Source organism: Cynocephalus volans, chromosome 4 (genome assembly GCF_027409185.1).
Source record: "Cynocephalus volans isolate mCynVol1 chromosome 4, mCynVol1.pri, whole genome shotgun sequence".
Lineage (NCBI taxonomy): Eukaryota > Metazoa > Chordata > Mammalia > Dermoptera > Cynocephalidae > Cynocephalus > Cynocephalus volans.
In genome coordinates, this window is record NC_084463.1 from 118,221,632 (window position 1) to 118,241,169 (window position 19,538).

The window sequence follows — 19,538 nt, forward strand, 5'->3', positions numbered from 1 at the left end:
CCTGACATTCACATCCAGCCTAGCAGTGTCCACCAGGCCATTGCCAGAAGTGTCCCAGGCGCTCGAGCTGGGGTGTGGAAGGACTAGGGCCTCAGCCATGTCCCCCTGAACTCCACATCCAGCCCAGCCACACTGAGCCACTGCCAAAAGCCCCCTGGGCTCCTCTGCTGAAATGAGTGGGGTGCCATAGGCTTCGACCATTCCTTCCTCTCCCCTTCCTTGTCCTCCCCTTTCATACCAACTGCTCTGCAACAACATCTTAGAATACAAAAATAAATAAGTAAATAAATATTGCATTGCATTTCATCTCCTAGACAGATACTTAGACACCAACATGGCTCTCTTCCTACATGGCTAGTGTAGATTGAATTATGTCCCCCAAATTCCATGTATCTGAAACTTAACCCCCACTGTAACAGTGTGGTAAGAGGGTGACAAATTCTATTATGGTAATTGAAAGGTGGGGCCTTGAACGGGTCATGATTGTGAGGACCATTCCCAACAAAATGGATTAATCCATGGATGGTTTAATGGTGGTCACAGGCATGGTTCTGATGTCGGAGGTAGGGTCCTGGGGGGCCTGACTGTCAGCCTCAACCCACCCAGTCCTCTTACCAGGTTCTTGACTCCACCCCAGGAAAGAATTCAAGGGCAGAGTCACAGTAGAAAGTGAGAACAAGTTTAATAAAATAGTTAAGAAATACAGGTTCCACAGAGAGAGTGTGACACAGCTCCATAGACTGAGCAGGGCTCACACCAACTTTAACACAAAAGTAAGTTCAGTACAGGCATCAAGTCTAACACAAAAGCCAGAAAAACATACTTAAAGTTCAGTACAGAGTGCAGGCTGGCTCAAGAGAATGAGCAGCTGCTTGCTGAAAGTAAGTTAGATATAAAGTAAATTATACACACATCAGCCATCAAAATGCACATTGCCACCAGGAAAGTGAGCAACAACCCTGCCTTGAGCTGGCATTTGGCTTTTATAGTTTTTCCATCTAGTGAATATTCAGTGAAGGGAGTGGTTCCCAGTTGTATGCACCAGAATGTTCTATGCTCTCTATAGCATGCCCAGCCACTGGATTGCATGAGCCAGCCCCCTATTGTCTCATTTTCCCCCTGTTGGTGCTAAGAATAGGTCTTACTGGCAACAGTTACTTTCCTCCAGGGGAGAGCTCGGAGGAGGGGGTCTGAAACCTCATAGAATGACTGGAAAGCCAGAGGCATGCCCGTAAACCCGAGCCCAAGGAAACTGAGCACCTCTGGTATCAGTTCTGAGGGCTTCAAAAGGAGAAGTGAGGACTTAGCTCTCTCTGTGTTTCTGCCATTTCACCATGTGATACCCTGTGTCACTGTAGAGTTGCCACTGAGAACAAGGACCTCGCCAGATGTGTTCCCTGGACTTAGGACTTCCCAGCCTCTGAACTGTAAGCAGTGAATATGGTTTCTTTACAAATTACACAGTTTCAGGTATTTTGTCATAAGCAACAGAAATGGACTAATACAATGGCTCAAGACAGCTCTCTAAACAAGACTCTCTCAACAAATTGTAGGCACAGTCACACCAGATTCACAGAAGATCAATTGAAAATTCGCACCAATGCCTTCAACCAAAACCCTCACCTGAGTTATGCTACCAAACAAAAATTTGATTTAGAAATCAACATTGAAGAGTCAAGTCCAGATTTGGTTTCAGAATCAAAGAGCTGGGCACTGACTTCAGAAAAGACCAGACCTTAGCGACACTTTAGAATCAAGCCAAGGCAATGAGAAAGATCACCTGAAGAATGTACTGAAGGTAGAGAAGTCAGATGGTGTCATACCAATTACACCCCTCTCAACCACGCACCCTCATCAAGGCATTTTTGAACAACTGTTACCCTGGGATTGATTTCAGAAGAAAACTTGCCAAAGAAATTGGAATCCTAGAGTCCAGAATACAATTTTGGTTTCAAAATCAAAGATCCAGAGAAAAAGAAAACCTGATGAGTCCTTAGAATGAGAGCAGGGACATGATATCTGAAATAGAGTTCAAGGTACAGAAGGAACACAAAGTGGCACCAACTGCACTAGCAACTCTCTTATTTCTCTGGAGCCAGAACATGGTGGACACAGGGACAAGATCAGTGTATTTGATATCATCAACCTGGGCCCCAAATCTTTCACAGTCTTCCTGAGCATCTGCTCTTCTGCTGAGACTGCAAGTTAAGTTTTCTGGTGATAGTAAACAGGACTTGGGGAGGCAGAGACTGGGACAAGAGGCAGCACAGAGCCCTACTGACGCAGCCTGGCTGCAGAGTTCAGCAGACCTTGAGGCAATGAAAATAAACTCAGTCATAATAATTTTTTAGGCATTACAGTAATGATTATTCAGGCAAAAATCATCAATTGATGTTAAAACCTTACAGTAAAAGTCTGATGACGAAGAAGAAATATATGTATATCAAGTCAAAGAAACTCCTGGCACATACTTATTAATTACGAAAGGAAAATTGGTAATTTTGCAGTTGGGAAACCTCAACTCTACCTTAACCGAGTGGCTGAAATTCACTTCATCAGTTATGGCCCAAACCAATGTGAGGTGCCACCTGATATGATACACTAAGAAGGACACAATATCTCTTCTGTAGCATTACTGACAAAAAGTAAGTAACCTGAAACTTATGTAGAAGCAGGCAGCAAAACCAAAGTGATTGACCGTCAACAAGGTAACATCCCTGCGCTCTTCAGCAGTGGATTGAATAATAACAACAGGAGTGGAGAAAAGGTAGCCTGGCTCAGAAAATATTTGGGAAGTAAGTCTCTGGAAGAATTCTCTTGTATATGTAGCATGTGCTGCCATTTATGTTAAAAAAAAAAAAAAACCCTCAGAGACCTGTTTGTGCCTAAGACCGTGTCCATTTTCCTTAGAGAAAATAGGATTTTTTAAAATTGTAGTAAAATATACATAGCATTAAAATTTTAATCATTTTAAGTGTACAGTGAAGTACATTCACACTGTTGTGAAACCATCACCAACATCCATCTCCAAAACCCTTTTCAGTTTTCAGTTGAGGGCTTGTGGCTCTGAGGGAAGTCACACTGCAAGGTTTCCTGGATGAACCACTGAGATTCTGATAAGAACCAATGGGAATAACAACCAGGCTCTCTTTTATGTCTGAATCCCAAGGGATGCGCCAGTCTTGTCCGTGTCTCCCTGACCCTCCACTCTCATTTCAGCAGGACGAAGCTTCTCACAAGCCTGATTTTCTGCTCCTTGGTCCTTGGAGTCAGCAGCTGAAGCTGGCTTTCGTTCCTTGGTGAGGCTACTCAAGGTAAGACTGATGGAGAGAGGACGGCACCCATGGGCCACCAGGACTCACAGTGAGTAGAGTCCGTGTGCCTAGTGGGTGTGGGTGATCGCCGGAGAAGCCACAGTGAGGCAGAGCAGGAGCGTGGCTTTCCCATCAGTATGACTCAGGCTGGCCAGGAAGGCCCTGACACCTGCTGGTGTCCCCAGACCCTAGGTGAGTAGGGGTTACTGTTCTCAAGTCTGGTAGGAGTTCTGGGTCAGTCTGTGCTGTTGTGCTGCCTCCCTGCTGGTCTATTCGAAAAGTGCACATCCCTGCCCTGGATAGTGGGAGGCAAGTTCACGGGGAGGCTCAAGGGTATGTCTGGATGGAGAAGGGATACAGGATTTTTGAGGAGTAACACCAGCCTGTACCTGAAAAATTGGAAAACTTATGGCTCCAGAAAGCTCTTTTCAGACGTAGAGAGATGTTAGTGTCTGTGTTGCTACAGGACTAATTGAACTGAGGGTGGGCTGGATTTCCCACGGAGGTGGTCCTTTAGAGTTGCTGGGAATATCTCCTTTCCCCTCAGACAAAAGTTTCTCAAGGTGTGTTCAGTGGACTTACCAAATGTTCCAAAAACTGCTCCCATATAAATCAAAAAATGCAGACCCCTGCTCAGTAAAAAGGGCAGGTTGGGGGAATCCAGTAACAACACACATCAGAGTATTTTTTTGCACTCTTTCAGTCCTGAGCCATCGTCTTCAGTTGTGCTGCCCAATGTAGCAGAAGGTCAGGTGTTTGGGGAGCTCCTAGACAGATTATAAATTTAAGATTTTATGTTCATCAGTTACTCAGAGAAAGAACAATCGTCATTCCCAGGTGAAGCTAAACTATTTGCTTTGAGCAAGACAAGCAGTAAGGCCTGAAATTGGTGTGAAATGTCCTTCAGAACAAATCACACAAAAGCACGATTAAAGCTCTCCGTTCACACTTATCTCTTCCTTCCGTTTCCTGTTGGGATAATATAAAGGGGCCTTTAGGCCTTGATTTGTGTCAAGACTCGGAAATCCCAAAGAAAAGAAACAAGTAAATTTAGTTGTCATTGTTCATTCTTCACAGAAAACTTAAAACCTACAGAAACTTAGAGGATTTGAAGAGTTGACCCCATTTCCTGGTTTATTCTGTTTCCCACCCTTCTCCAGCCTTCTTAACAGGAAAGGGAAACTAACAAACATCAAGTCCCTGTAAGGAACCGAGTCTTTTCCCATTTACTTTCAGAATAACTGTTTGAGGCAGGCGTCCTCCCCTTTTGAGTTTGAGGTGAAAAACTGAGGCTTCGAGCACCTGAGTCCATTGCCCGAGGACGGACTGTCTGTCAGCAGGAGGCAGAGCAGAGGGTGAGCCCAGCTGTGCATGAGGCCACAGCTCTTCCAGGTCGATGTGTCTGCTCAGCGCTTCCTCAGCTCTGTGGTTATCAGTGTCAGCCACACTTCAGAGTCCCCTGCAAAGCATGAAACACTACTTATTCCTGGAACCCCTGAGCCCCCTTAAGCAGACAGTCTGAGGAAATCAGCCTGGGGTGTGGCCCAGGCACTAGACTTTCAGTATGTTCTAGGTATTAGAAAGTGCAGCCAAGGGTGAGAACCCTGGCCCTAACAATTCCTCAAGTAACCCACAGCATCAGTACAGCCTAGTTAGAAGTTATTAGGGACATTTATAACCCTAACAGTCAGAGGGACTCAAGTTACATTAAGGAGCATCAGTTTGCGAGAATATAGTTTACAGGGTGTCGGGGCAGAGTGCTCTATCTCTGCAGCCTTTCTCAGAATCTGTCTTCCATGTCACCACATCACTCACATGATTTTCTGGATCTAGTCATATGTAGCTTCATTCTATAACAGTGGTTTTTGACCAGGTCAATGTGGTGGCCCAGGGGAACCTTCGGCAATATCTGGAGATGTTCTTGGTTGTCGCACTAGGGGAAAGTGTTGCTGCTAGTGTTGTGAGGCACCCTCCCACAAGAAATGCACTTACACACCACTCGTGCAGAAAAGGGCAGTTTATTCACTCCAGCTGGCCAGCGTCCATCTCCCAAGGTACAACCAAGGAAGAGTGGCATCGGGCTTTGGTGTTGTAGGGTTTTTAAAGGCAAAAACTACATCCTGTTGGCACACGGGTTTGTCCAGGTGCACAAAGCAAGCTAGGGAGCTAGTTCACAAAGGCCGAGAATGAGCTGTTCGAGCAGTCAAGCATACAAGTTTTCGTTGTGTATGGTTCCTGTTCCCATGTAATAATTCACTGTGTATGGCTCCTGTTTCTGTGCAATTGTTTTTTGTTTCTATGAAAAGGTCAATGGTTTCTCATGCAGAAGAGGGGGTAGTCCACAGGTCAGACAGGGGGCAAAATGGAGTTACTTAGGTTAAGCAAGGAATTCTACAGAAGCAGATCGCGTACATTATGAGGGTGTAGGGAGCTCTATTTCACCAGCCTCCAGTGGGTGGAGACCAGGGACACTGGTAACCATCCTATAGTTCCCAGGACAGCCCTGAGAAGCAAAGCATTATCTGGCCCAGTATTTCAATATTGCTGAAAATGAGAAATCTTGTTCTGTAATGATATCTCCCTTCTCTGCTTAACGCATCCCATAGAGCCCTAAGTAAGATGCAGCGCATAGCATCACGTGGGCAGACAACCAGGTACAACAAAGGTGTGCCCCGTCTAAAATGACTCTTATTCCAGTAACCTGCAGAAGCCCACTAGGATTAAGAGTGTTCTTCTCACCCCATGGTACCCAAGGCTGCTGTGATCACAGGCTGAAATCTTAAAGTCAGTGGAAGATTTTTCATTCTTTGGTTCCTCTCTAAGATGTTGTCAGAGTCTCTGTGTTCAGCTGATTTCATTTTTGCCTTTTCTTACCAGGAGCTGGGGACATGAGGAGAGCCTACTCTGACATGAGGGAAGCCAATTACATAAATTCAGACAAATACTTCCATGCTGGGGGCAACTATGATGCTTCCCAGGGGGGACCTGGGGGTGCCTGGGATGCTGAAGTGATCAGGTAACTCGAGTTCCTGGGGATATCAGGGATGGGTGAGCAGAGCTTGACTGCCTGGGACAGTCAGGAGGGGACAAGCTTCCTTGCAGAGCAGTTTCCCATAAAGGCTGTGGCCCCTCCTTCTCTGGCCTACTCTCCCTCTCTGCTTAGTGTGAGGTCTGAGAGGCTGGTGGGAATGAGTGATTCTCACCCTTCCTCTCTGGGTGCGTAAGGGAGACCAGCCTGGGCTGAGTAGAGCTGTGCCCAGGCAAGTTCAATTTTAGCCCCTCATTCCTTGGCCTTACTGGGCTCCTTTCAGATTCAAACCCTGGAAAGAGGAGATCCTGGAGGGTGCAGCTGTTGCTCACCTGTCTGGTGATTAATTTCTTTCCTGGCTGCCTCAATTACAGCAATTCTAGAGAGACTATTCAGAGACTCACAGGCAATGGAGCAGAGGATTCGTTTGCTGACCAGGCTGCCAACGAATGGGGCCAGAGTGGCAAAGACCCCAATGACTTCAGACCTGCCGGCCTGCCTGATAAGTACTGAGCTTCCTCTTCACTCTGCTCTCAGGAGACCAGGGTGAGAGCCCCTGTGGTCAGGAACACAAAGTTATTGAGTTCTGTTTGCACAGAAGCTGGTAGAGAGGACACAATTTGTGTCTAATAAGTGCTTGAGAGGTTGAAATTGTTGAAACTGTCATTTTTTGTGGTAAGCACTGGCTGTTTGGGATGAAGGGGTGATCAATGAACACCAATGTGGGCATGGAGAGTGGCCCATGTGTTTGAGTGGAGGGGAGACAATCACACAGTCATGTAGTGCAGACACCTAGAGCAACCCATCCCGGAATCAGGCCTGCTCCCCTCTCCAGGCTCCCTGGCTTACTTTGTTAATATTTTCAAGACTTTTCATGTCCAGGCTTTCTCACTTCCTGTCAACTGTATCCAGTCACCTTCTCTGCCCCCAGGGTCTTATTTCCTCAATGATCACTGTCCTTGGGGGCAAGGTACAGAGGCATGGGGGGATTGGACCATGGAATTCTGTCCCACAAGCTGCTATCTTGACCTTCTATCTATTTTTCAGCAACACCTACAAATCCAATTATTAAGCAATTTCTGTCCATTTCATCTATGGAATGCCTTCTAAGAATTTTCCCTTTACTGTGTTTTTATTGACTTATTTCAAGCCTAAATAAAGATGTAATGCCACCCCTATTATGAATGCTTCCTGACAGCTTCTGCACCTTAATCAGACCAAAATAGTGGAAGTGTTGACAGTGAGAGAGAACAGGATAGAAAAGACCCCTTTTATCAGTCAGGGTCCAGTCAAGAGGCAGAAATCAGGCAGCAATTTGAAAAGAGAATTTTTTTTTGCAACTTGGGAACGGTTTTATTTCCAGGACACGTTAATCAGCAGTGCATGCACATTCTAGTTCATGTAAACACAAAGAATTTCCTCTTGGAGATGCATTTTTAATTCTTCCCTCCAATTTCATCTCATTGCTCTGGATGAAATCATCCTAAAAGAGAAGGATCTGGAAGAAAAAGGTATCTGGAAGAAAACGCTATGTGGAGGAATGCCCATAAAGGGGATATTTTAATACAAACAATTATTAAATGGTAATATAATTAACTATTAAGGGTAAAGAATACGAGAAGATAAAAAAATTTTTAATGCCCAGTGTATTAGTCCTTTTTTGTTGCTTATAACAAAATACACAGAACTGGGTGATTTATAAAGAAAAACAAAATTTATTGCTTACAGTTTCTGAGGCTGGGAAGTCCAAAGTCCATCTGGTTTTGGCAAGAGTGACCTAGGCATCTCACATTGCAAGATGGTGGAAGTAGAGAGAGAGAGGGGAGGTGCCAGGATCTTTTAAACAACCAGCTCTCATGGGAAGTAATAGAGCAAGAACTCACTCATTAATCTCCCCACCTAGGGAGAGCACTAATCCATTCATGAGGGATCTGCCCCCATGACCCAAACTGCCACATTGAAGATCAGTTTCCATGAATTCTGGGACAACAATACATCCAAACGCCATCACCCCCCCCCCCCCACCATCCACAAGGCTGAGATTTAGATATTGTTGGAAATTCTGTAGCCCATTGGATGGCAGGTAAAGTTTGTTAGGTGCCACAAGCCAAATCTCACAAGGAAGAACTCCATTGAGGCACCAGTGAAACTTGGCAGGCAGCTTCCCAGGGTGTAGCTGAACTATGGGGATGCAACTGGGGTTTCTGCAAACTCACCTGGTAGCTGCCCACATGAGAGCAGGAGGTAGGATGCTGCTGAACTCCCTGGGAAGCCAGCTGTGGAAGGAGCAGCGCTCTGGAGAGAACTGTATCCTCCACAAATTCATACTCAGAAGCCCTAACCCCCAGTGTAGCTGTATTTGGAATAAAAAAGTAACTAAGGTCAAACAAGGTTATTAGTGGAGGTCTGATTCAATAAGTGCCTTATATTAGGAGGCATCAGAGAGCTCACTCTCTCTCTCTGCCATGTGAGCACACACAGAGAAGGTGGCCATTTGCAAGCCAGAAAGGAGGCTCTCAATAGGAAGTGAGTTTGTCTGCACCTTGATCTTGGCCTTCCCAGTCTCCAGAAAGTGAGAAATAATTTCTGTTGTGTGCACCATGTCCGTGGTATTTTCTTATGGTAGCCTGAGCTGATTAAGAGAAGTAGGATGCTGCTAAGCATCTTGGAAATCCAGCTTAGAAACTGTTGGGGACTTCTGGTCAAGATGGCAGAATAGACAGTCTCCAGCATCACTCTCTCCCACAAATCAATTAATTTACAACTATCAAAAAGCAATGAGAGCGAAGCTGGGGCTGCTAGAGCTCAGGGGAAGAGGAGGAGAGACCTGCGGAGTGTATGAAGGCCAGAGAAGCCACTATGAGAGAAAGGAAAAACCTCTCCAATCATTTTGAGCCCTGGCCACTTCCAGGCTGGAGCTGCTGAGCACACCGAGCAGAAGCCAAGAAAAGCCATAGCTGTGCCCTTCAGATGAAGTTGCTTGGAGGCGGCAGGTGAGAAGAGGGCCTTGGTGGCCCCCAGACCAGCAAGACCACTAACAGGGTTCCCATGGACCCACATAGGACCAAGGAGCCACAACAATGGAAAAAAAGGAGCCATTCAGAGGCCAGTGAGTCATCACAAGGGACTGGAGCACAGCCCATCCCATGCAAAGTGTTTGGAGCATGGATGGTGGGCAAAACGGGCCCACTGGGTGAAAACTGGGGCACAGCATGAACAACTGATCTGCCTCCAAACCAGCGTACGACCACTCACCAGAGGAGACTGCTCAGGAATATAGAATTGAATAGGTTGCAGTTTGCTGAAAAGACTCAGGCCTAGACCAGTATTTCTACACAATCCAGGTGCACTGGATTTCACTAAACCCGGAAGTTCTTATAAAGTCAACCATTAAAACCCGAGCTGCAGGGCCGACCCTGTGGCTCACTCGGGAGAGTGCGGCACTGGGAGCGCCGAGGCCACGGGTTCGGATCCTATATAGGGTTGGCCAGTGCGCTCACTGGCTGAGCACGGTGCGGGCGACACCAAGCCAAGGGTTACGATCCCCTTACCAGTCACAAAAAAAAAAAAAAACCTGACCTGCACAAAAAGCCTTCCCCAGGGAATCACAGCAAAGCAGCAATTTAGCTCAACCACGGAGCTCAAGTACTGGTCCGCACAGGAAGTTCCCTACTTTAGAAGTAAACAAACAACAACAAATTAGTTCCAGTACAGAGTTTAAGTGGTGGGAACAGCAAATAATCCAACACAGAACTAAAAGTAAAAAGAGTACCTACAACCAGAGATAAAGTTTGATATTAACTAGTAAAGGTCTCATTTCACCAAAGAACACCTATAACACCTAGAAGGACCAGAAGTCCCCTGGGCTACCAAGCCAGAAAGGGGGGAGGGCCAGGAGCCTCAGCCATGTCCCCCAACACCCACACCCAGTCCCGAGGGTGGGGGACTTGGGCTTCAGTCACACCCCCTCAACACGAGCAACCAGCCCAGTGATGACCACTGAGCCACTTCAGGAAGCACCCCGAGCAATCCCAAGTCAGGCTGGTGTGGGGCCTCAGGACTCAGTCACGGCTTCCCAACATGAGCAACCAGCCCAGCAATGCCCACCGAGTCATTGCAAGAAGTGCCCCAGGGTTTCCCTAGCCAGGGCAGGGGGGCTGAATGTCTCAGCCATGCCCCCAAAAATGTGTAATCAGCCCTGTGATGACCACTGAGCTGCAGCAAGAAGAGCCCCACTCCTGGTTCCCAAGCTGAAGTGGTGGGAGGTTAGGGCTTTTGCCACACCCCCCTGACATCTGCACCCAACCCAGCAATGACCAAGCCACCACTGGAAGCCCCCCAGTCTCTCCTGCGGAAATTGGGGGTGAGGTGCCATAGGCCTCCGTCCTGCCCCTCCTCCTTCCTCCTTCTTCCATCACATTTCCTTCCCTTTTCCCCTCTCCCTCCCAGCTGCTCTGCAACAACATCATATTCATAGAATGTAAAAAAACATATATTAATAATAATTTTTAAAAAACTGTTGGGAAATTGCCTTGGCCTTGGGATGCCACTGAAACTCTCTGGGGTGAGTGCCACTGGGCATCCTGCACAAGAGAAGAGCACCGCAGGAGCCAGAAGGGAGCAAAGCACCCAGGACCAGGAAGAGAAGTCTTTCTTCCCTGCTTGTCCCTCCAGCGCCCTCTATGGACAAAGATTTACATTGTGCTTGGTAGAGAGTAGAATAGTGGTTACTAGAGACTGGTGGGTGGGGTGGGGGGCAGGGCAGGGTGAAGGGAAGGATGGGGAGAGGGTGCCCAGTAGATACAAAATATTAGATAGAGAGGAAGAATGGGATCTAGGGTGCTCTAGCAATATAGAGAGACTACAGTTTAACTACAGTTAAAGACTGTGTTTCTTTGAATAGCCAGTCGAGAGGATGTTGAGTGTTTCTAACATAAAGAAGTGACGCGTGTTTGAGGTATTGGATATACTAAGGACCCTGATATGATCATCGCACTCAGTATGAATGTACCCCAATATCATATTGTACTCCATAAATATATACAATTATCATAGGTCAATTAAGAAGAATAAAATAAAAAGGGAGGAAAAAGGAGAGAAATAGAGAGTAAAATAGTGCTTACCAGAGGCAGGGAAAGTGAGGGGGAAAGGCAGCTGGGGAAAGATTGTTAGAACCGTACAAAGTCACAAAGGTACAGTTAGATAGGAAGAATAAGTTCTGGTGCTATAGGGTGACTTCAGCAAATGATAGTGTACTGTATATTTCAAGACAGCCAGAAAAGAGGATCTTGAATGTTACAACCTCAAAGAAATGATAAACGTTTAGGTGATAGATATGCTAACTATTCTGATAGGATCATTATACAATATATGCATGTATTAAAAAAACAAACTGTACCCCATAAACATGTACAATGAAAAAAATAAAAGTTTTAAAAGTAAATACTAGTACCCAAAGCTTCAGCCATTCTCATACCATCATCCTGATTTTTGTCACATCCCTTGTGTCAGTATTAACTTAGCTTAGTACATTTTAGTGCTAGGCTCAGTGTAAAAAATAATGCTTGTAAAATCATGTTTGATGTACCAACTTTTGTTTCACTATACATTCTATACATTATGATCAATACCTAACTATCAAATACTGTATGTCCTCATTTGTAAGTGGGAGCTAAAAAATAAACACATAAATAAAAGAAAGAAGGAAAGATACAACAATCACAATAATACCTTGAACTTTCAAAAGGAGAACTGAGGTTACTAGACGTGAGAAAGGGAGACGGGGTGAAGAGAGGAATTGGTAAAGGACCATGAACAGTGATGACAGTGTGTATTGTTGAATATAAAAATTATTCTGATTTGAGCATCACAAATTGCACACAGGTATTGATACTCACCTGTGTATCCCACAGATATGTACAATCAACTATGTTACAATAAAAACTAAATAAATAAATAACAAAAAAAATCAACTACAAACAAACAAAAAAAACCACATTGCGCCCAGCCTGAAAAGGAGAAATGTTTACAGGATTTAGCTCCAGTATCACAAACAAGGCAAAGAAGGGTAAATGTGGTGCTGCAAGTAAATAAATTGATAACTGGCACACCCCACCCCTCTTCTCTGAAAAAATAATCGAGAAGGACTCCTAAGGGGAGAAGATTAATGATAAAATTATATATACAGAGAAAAGATAAATTTATTTGTCAAGGAGGAAAAAAAGTGTGAACATAAAATAGAGCTAGTCACAACAGAAGTTTCTCCTACAGTTCCCATCAGGAGGCACTAATAAAAGTGGAGGTAGAGGAGGTTTGGGAGGTTTGAGGCTGTGACTCAAAGAAGTGAGTCTCTGCTATAACAAGGCATGAGGAAGGCACATAAGATGAAGGAGACAGTGGAGGCAGACGGGCTGGTGAGAGCAGACTCAACGCACTGCTGAGATGAGGGTGCAGTGTGGGAAAGTCTGAATTGACTGCAACATGTAAAAAACTGTAATGCTGATATTAGGATGTTTATGATTAGATTTGGTCAGAAATACAGTCATGTGCCACATAATGATGCTTATGACATATGCAATGATGGTCCCATAAGATTATAATGAAGCTGAAAAATTCCTATTGCCTAACGCCATCATAGTTGTTGGAATGGTGTAGTGCAATTACTTTTTTTTAATATATAAGTCTAGTGTGGCCAAAGTGTGCAGTATTTATGAAGTCTACAGCAGTGTGCAGTTCTGTCCCAGGCTTTCACAATCACTTACCACTGACTCACTCAGAGCAACTTCTAGTTTTGCAAGCTCCGTCCACGGTAAGTGTCCTATTCAGGCACGCCATTCTTAACTTTTATACCATCTTTTCTATGTTTAGGTACACAATGCTTAACATTGTGCTAAATTGCCTGCAGTATTCAGTACCCTAACATGTTGTACAGGTTTGAAGACTAAGAGCAATAGGCTATTCTTTATACCCTAGGTGTGAGGAAGGTTTACCATCTAGGTTTGTGTAAGTGTACTCTGCGATGTTTGTATAATGCTAAAATCACCTTACAATGCGTATCTTGTGATGTATCCCCATCATTAAATGACTCACGACTGTGTTAAAGTCATTTTGGACTTTCCATTGCCAGCCGCTGCAGCTGCCTCCTCCTCCAAAAAGATGGCAGACTAAAGGAACCCAGGACGCATTCCTCCTGCAGAAAAAGACCAAAACGGGCCAACTGCTACCACTGCCGCACTCGCCAGTGACATTGTTGGGACCTGGGAGCATCGCCTGCCTTCCCACAGTGAGTTTTGCCCCACCCCCCACTGCAGCCGCCTGCTGCGAGACTTGAGTTGCCGCCGCTGCTGGTAGCCATCCACACCGTGCAGCAGCCAGACCAGCCATGGGCAGGACCCCCACCCAAGCCACCTCACCAGCCAGCCTGGCTACATGTGGAACCCCTGCAGCAGTAGCGTGCAGTGCAGCTGCCACCACCATAGCAATCTCATCAGCCTGATCAGCTGGGGGCAGTACCCTCTGCCAATGCTGAAGCAGGAGCCAGCCCATCTGGGTGTGGGAACCCCTGCCACCACTGCCTGCAGCTCACTCCCACAGTTGTCCATGCCACCACTACACCAGTCAGACCGGCTGCATGCAGGATCCCTGCCCACGCTACTGCACCAGCCAGCCCCAGTTGCATGTGGGAATCCCCTGCACAAGCTGCCGCACAAGTCAGCCAGGCTGTGCATGGGACTGCTGCCATGGCTGCCTACAACAGGGCTGCTGTTGCCAATGTTACACCAGCCGGATGGGCCACATGTGGGATCCTCACCCATGCTGCAGCATCAGCAAGACGGGCCATGGCTGGACCCCCTGCCAACACTGTAGCAGTAGCCAGCCCAGCTGGGGGCAGGACCCAAGGTGCTACCATCTGCAGTACTACTCTCACGACTGCCACTACTGGCAGCCATACACATTGCTACCACTGCTGCTTCACCAGTCAGATTGGCTGTGGGCAGGATCCACCACCGCCAACACACATTGACACAAGAAGGGTCCCAAACAGAGCCGCCAGAAAGAGGTAAGTCAATCAGACCCATGCCCCAGTGTCCCAACCCACAGAGAGAATTACACCCTGCCTGCAGGATGCACAACCGTCTTGACCCAGGGAGAGACACACTCAGAGAACCCAGAGAGTACAGAAACCCAGGATAGCCAAATAGTGTACAGAAGAAAATTCTCAGCCACCACCAACACATTCCCCAACCAAGGGAAGCAAGGACCCATGAGAAGCCTTAGCCTATACGAATGAGGAAAGAGAAATCTTGCTCAGGGTCACCCATTCAAGCCAAGGAGATCCAGTATAACCCAGTGCACTCATCAGGTCATGGGAAACTAGCTGGAGAGCCAACAAGTCTGCCTAGAGTCTCTCACCCTAGCCAAAGAGTGACAAGGAACCAAGGCACTTTGCCCAAGACCTTGAGAGCTTGCCCACATCCTCAACATCCCAATACAGTGCCACTAACCTCAGCAAGAAATCACTAAGTGCCTCAGTGCCTTTGCCACGGAGGTACTCACACACAGCTCTGACACTGAATATGGCAGAAGTATCCACATAGAGATAACACTACTGCATGTACCCAGAACCAATACTAAAACACTCTACTCAACAGTCAATATAAAACACACCTACAGGAGGAAATCTCTCTCCTCAAAATCCACTCCAGAGAAATAGAATAAGCAATTGCTCTACTGGATGACTAGACATCAATGTAGAGAGACTAGAAATATGAAAAAACAAGGAAATATTACACCACCAAAGGAACACAATAATTCTCAAGTACTAGGATCCATAGAGCAGGAAAACTCTTGAAATGTCTGAAGAGGCATTCCAAGTAACAATCTTAAAGAAACTCAGTACAATACAAGAAGACTCAGTTGGAAAACACAATGAAACAAGAAAAAAAAAAAAATCCAGGACTTGAAGGAGGAAATTTACAAAGAGATAAGTACCATAAAAAAGAATATAGCAGAACTCCTGGAACTAAAAGACTCATTCAATAAAATAAAAACTAGAGTTAAGACCATAAGCAACAGGCTAGAGCAAGTGGCAGAAAGAATTTCTGATCTCGCAGACAGTCTTTTTGAAATAACCCAAGGAGCCAAAAAGTAAAAAAAAAGAAAAAGAAAGAAAGAAAGAAAAAAGTATTTAAAAAATGGAGGAAGTGTAAGAGAGCTAGCAGACCACCTTAAGTGCAGAAACATTTGAGCCATGGGTGTTCAGGAGTGGGAGGAGAAAGAAAAAGGCACTGACCAAATATTCGATGAAATAATAGCAGAAAATTTCCCAAGTGTTGGTAGAGATATGGACATCCAGATCCAAGAGGCTCCAAACAGATTCAATCCAAAAAGGTCCTCTCTGAGACACATTGTACTCAAACTGTCAAAAGTCAAAGACAGAGAATCCTAGAAAGAGCAAGAGAAAAGCATCAAGTCACCTATAAAGGAGTCCCCATCACACTAACACCAGCGTTTTCAACAGAAACTCCATAGACCAGGAGAGAGATTGGGATGATACATTCAAAGTACCAAAAATAAATAAATAAATAAATACTGTCAGCCAAGAATACTGTACCCAGACAGGCTCTCCTTCAGAAATGAAAAAGAAATAGTGTATTTCCCAGACAAACAAAAGATTTGGAGTTCACCATCCCATGACCAGCTTTATAAGAAATCCTTAAGGGAGTCCTGCACCTGGAACCCCCAAAATGATAATTACCACCATCAATTATGTTTCAATATAAAAAACTGTCAAAAAATGATAAAAATATATTTTAAAAAAGTCATTCTGTGGGGGTGTGGTAGTGGAGGGAATTTCATTTACCAGTTTCTAAAGAACCACATAATTCCACCTCTTGCTATCTGCGGTCTGGGAAAAAATAAGTTTTACCCAAAGAAAGTGCTTGATTTACTCAGGAATCTGATTTATAGAGTTACACCTAATCCCTATGCTCTTACACACCAAGACATTTAAAATTAATTACCGTGTTTTCTTCAGCAAGAAATAACATGCCTACAGCTCTTCCTTGTTAGAAAGTTTCTGACAGGGAAACTGACTCTCTCTGCAACAGATAATTTTATCTGCCAACTTTAGTGGGCCATGAGGTGCCCAGATTAAACATTGTTCCTGGGAGTGTCTGTGAGGGTGTTTCTGGATGAGATTACATTTATTTATTTATTTATTTATTTATTTATTTTGTCGTTTTTTCGTGACCGGCACTCAGCCAGTGGGTGCACCGGTCAGTCCTATATAGGATCCGAACCCGCGGCGGGAGCGTCGCCGCGCTGCCAGCGCAGCACTCTACCAACTGCGCCACAGGCTCGGCCCGAGATTACATTTAAATAGGTAAACTCAGTAAAGTATTTTGCCCTCCTCAATGGTTGGACATCACCCAATCTGTTGAGGGCCTGAAGAGAATAAAAGGCAGAGGAAGGAGGAATTCACCCCTTTTGATCCTGCCTCACTGCTTGAGCTGAGGCATGTGCTCTCATCTTCTCCTGCCCTCCGTCTGGGATTTGCATCATGGGCCCTCTAGTTCTCAGGCCTTTGGACTCAGACTGAATTACACCATTGACTCTTCTGGGTCTCCAGCTGGCATATGGCAGGTTGTGGGACTTCTCAACCTCCATAATCAAGTGAGTCAATTCCTTATAACAAATCTCTCTCTCTCTCTCTCTCTCTCTCTCTCTCTCTCTCTCTCTCCCCCCACACACACACACACACATGAATATGAGAGTGAGAGAATCTTAGTCCATTTTTGTGTTGCTGTAACAATACCTGAGCTTGGGCAAATTAAAAGAAAGGAGGCTTGTGGCATCTGTGTCTGGCATGGGCCTCAGGTTGCTTCCACTCATGGCAGACAGTGGAAGGGCAACCGTGATGTGCAAGGACATCACAAAAGCAGAGAGAAAACAAGGGTAAGTGGTGGGGGTGGGGGGTGGGGTGTCCCAGGGTCTTTTAAACAACCTGATATTGTGGGAACTAATTCATTCCCATGAGAGCTCACTTGCTCCCCATGGTGGGCATTAATCTATTCATGAAGAATCTGACCCCATAACCCAAACACCTCCCACTAGGCAACACCTCCCATCATTGCCACGTTGGGGATCAAATTTCAGCATAAATTTTGGAAGGAAAATCATATCCTAGCCCTATATCCGATTGGTTCTGTTTCTCTAGAGAACATTGAATGATACGACATTCAATCTTTTTAGTTTTATCGTGTATGACTTTAATTTTACTTGCCTCACGATATAGCCAGATTGAGCTACTTGTTATTTTAAAGCATATCATTAAATTAGGCAATATTAAACACATTCAGAAATGTTCTTCCATGTATTTATCCAGCAAATATTTGATAAACACCTATTATGACCCAAATGTTGTTTCAGGGGATGGAGATTCAGTGTAAACAAGGAACACTAACAAGACCATGGTCTTTTGGAGATTTGCTTAAAGGCCTGGAGAAGCTCCCTCGGAATGTGAATGGAGACTGAAAAGAGGTCTGAAGGCTCAGCATAAGGGTCTCCATCTGTTAGAAGTCTGGAAAAGAAGCTGGATCCAGCAAAATGGACTGAGAAGGAAGCAGCTGTTGTGGGGGGTAGTGGGCAGGAAAGCTGGGAAAGTATGCTGTTCCAGAATCCCAAGTGATGGAGTTGTTGATTAGTAGGGACAGATTCTGCCCAGCAGTTGAGAAATTCACCTTTGGATTAGCAACATGGAGTCACTGATATCTCATCAAGAGGAAGAGTGGCCTGGAGGAGTAAGTGAAGCTGGTGTCAGAGAATGACAGGTGGTGTGATAGGACCCCTGGACACCCCAGATGTCAACTGAAATACCACCACAGACACAGGGACTGTTGAGACAGGTGAATGGGCAACAAATTATTGTGTAAACATTCAACAGCACTTCTGGGTACAAAAAGTAGCAGTTAGAAGATGAGAGGGTAAGAAATCTTGATTCTTATTTGATTCTTAGAAATCTTGATTCTTATTTGCATTATTAGGTAATGCATATATTGGACAAAGGACCTTGGATAGGAGGCAAGAGCCTATAGCTAGGGGGCAATAGCCCACCAAATCAATTCTAATCAAGTATATTTTAATTCTCAGTTGACTTTTAGTATAGGGTTTTTAGGTAATGCATGTATGGGATAAAAGTCCTTGGATAGGAGGCAAGAACCTACAGCTAGGGGCAAGAGCCCACCAAATCAACTCTAATCACTGTTTAGGTAAGGGATTGTATACACTGTTAATATAATGGGCTCATTGGAAGATCTGTGAGAAGGAAACTTACACAGGTCTAAAGCCTTTAATGTGAACAAGAGAACTGAAGCAAAACAGGGATTGTTCTGAGGGCAACAACCCTTACTACAACAAAACTTAAATGATGGGAAAATATGTGATTTGAGATTTCCAAGGATGTTTTGCTAGATTAGTTAGTACATGGGGGTCATTCCACAGTTTGCTTTAAGCTGTTTCTTTGAGTTTCTTAAGAAGTCAGGCACTTCAATGATTATCTTATTGTTTCTTTTGCACATCACATAGTTTAGATTTATGACTCTTTTGATGGTATAGTGTTTAAACTATTTTGAGCCATGTATGCATGGATGAAGATTGTTACATAGCCAATTTCTTTATGTTCTTACTATGATTGATTAACCGTCTGTTCTTTTCCTGTAATTTCCTTGTCTTTACAATAAAAACTGAAGCAAAAACTGACTTGGGGCTGTACCCAGATTCTCCTTCTAACAGAGGAGTTGCTGAGGTGCAGTCCCTTTGGGCTTCTCGTTGCACTCATGTTGCTTTGAGTAATCTTTTTTGCATCTCTATTACACAGTGAGAGGTGTAACAAGAAGAAACAATAGGAAATGAACCCCAGTGACTTCCCCAAAACAGGAGTCATGAGAGCAATTAATACATTGAATGAATGACAGCAATTAATACATTGAATAAAGCCTCCATGAGTATAGCAGTGTAGTACTGACCCATATATAGAAAAAACTCATCAGTGCAACAAAAGTCTCAGAGTTATATCCAAATGTATATAAGAATTTAGTACATGATAAAGGTTGCATGACAAAGTAGTGAGTAAAAGATCAAATATTCTATAAACGGATTTGAGAAAACTGGGTTATTTTATATCTAATGTAATAGAA

The 19,538-nt window shown here is 44.7% G+C and overlaps 2 pseudogenes; both read left to right on the forward strand.

Annotated features, from left to right (window-relative positions):
* The first annotated feature begins 1,506 nt into the window (after nucleotides 1-1,506).
* LOC134376402 (double homeobox protein A-like) lies at nucleotides 1,507-2,136 on the forward strand (annotated as a pseudogene).
* Nucleotides 2,137-2,561: 425 nt separating this feature from the next.
* Nucleotides 2,562-6,855, forward strand: LOC134376403 (serum amyloid A-2 protein-like; annotated as a pseudogene).
* The last annotated feature ends 12,683 nt before the right edge of the window (nucleotides 6,856-19,538 follow it).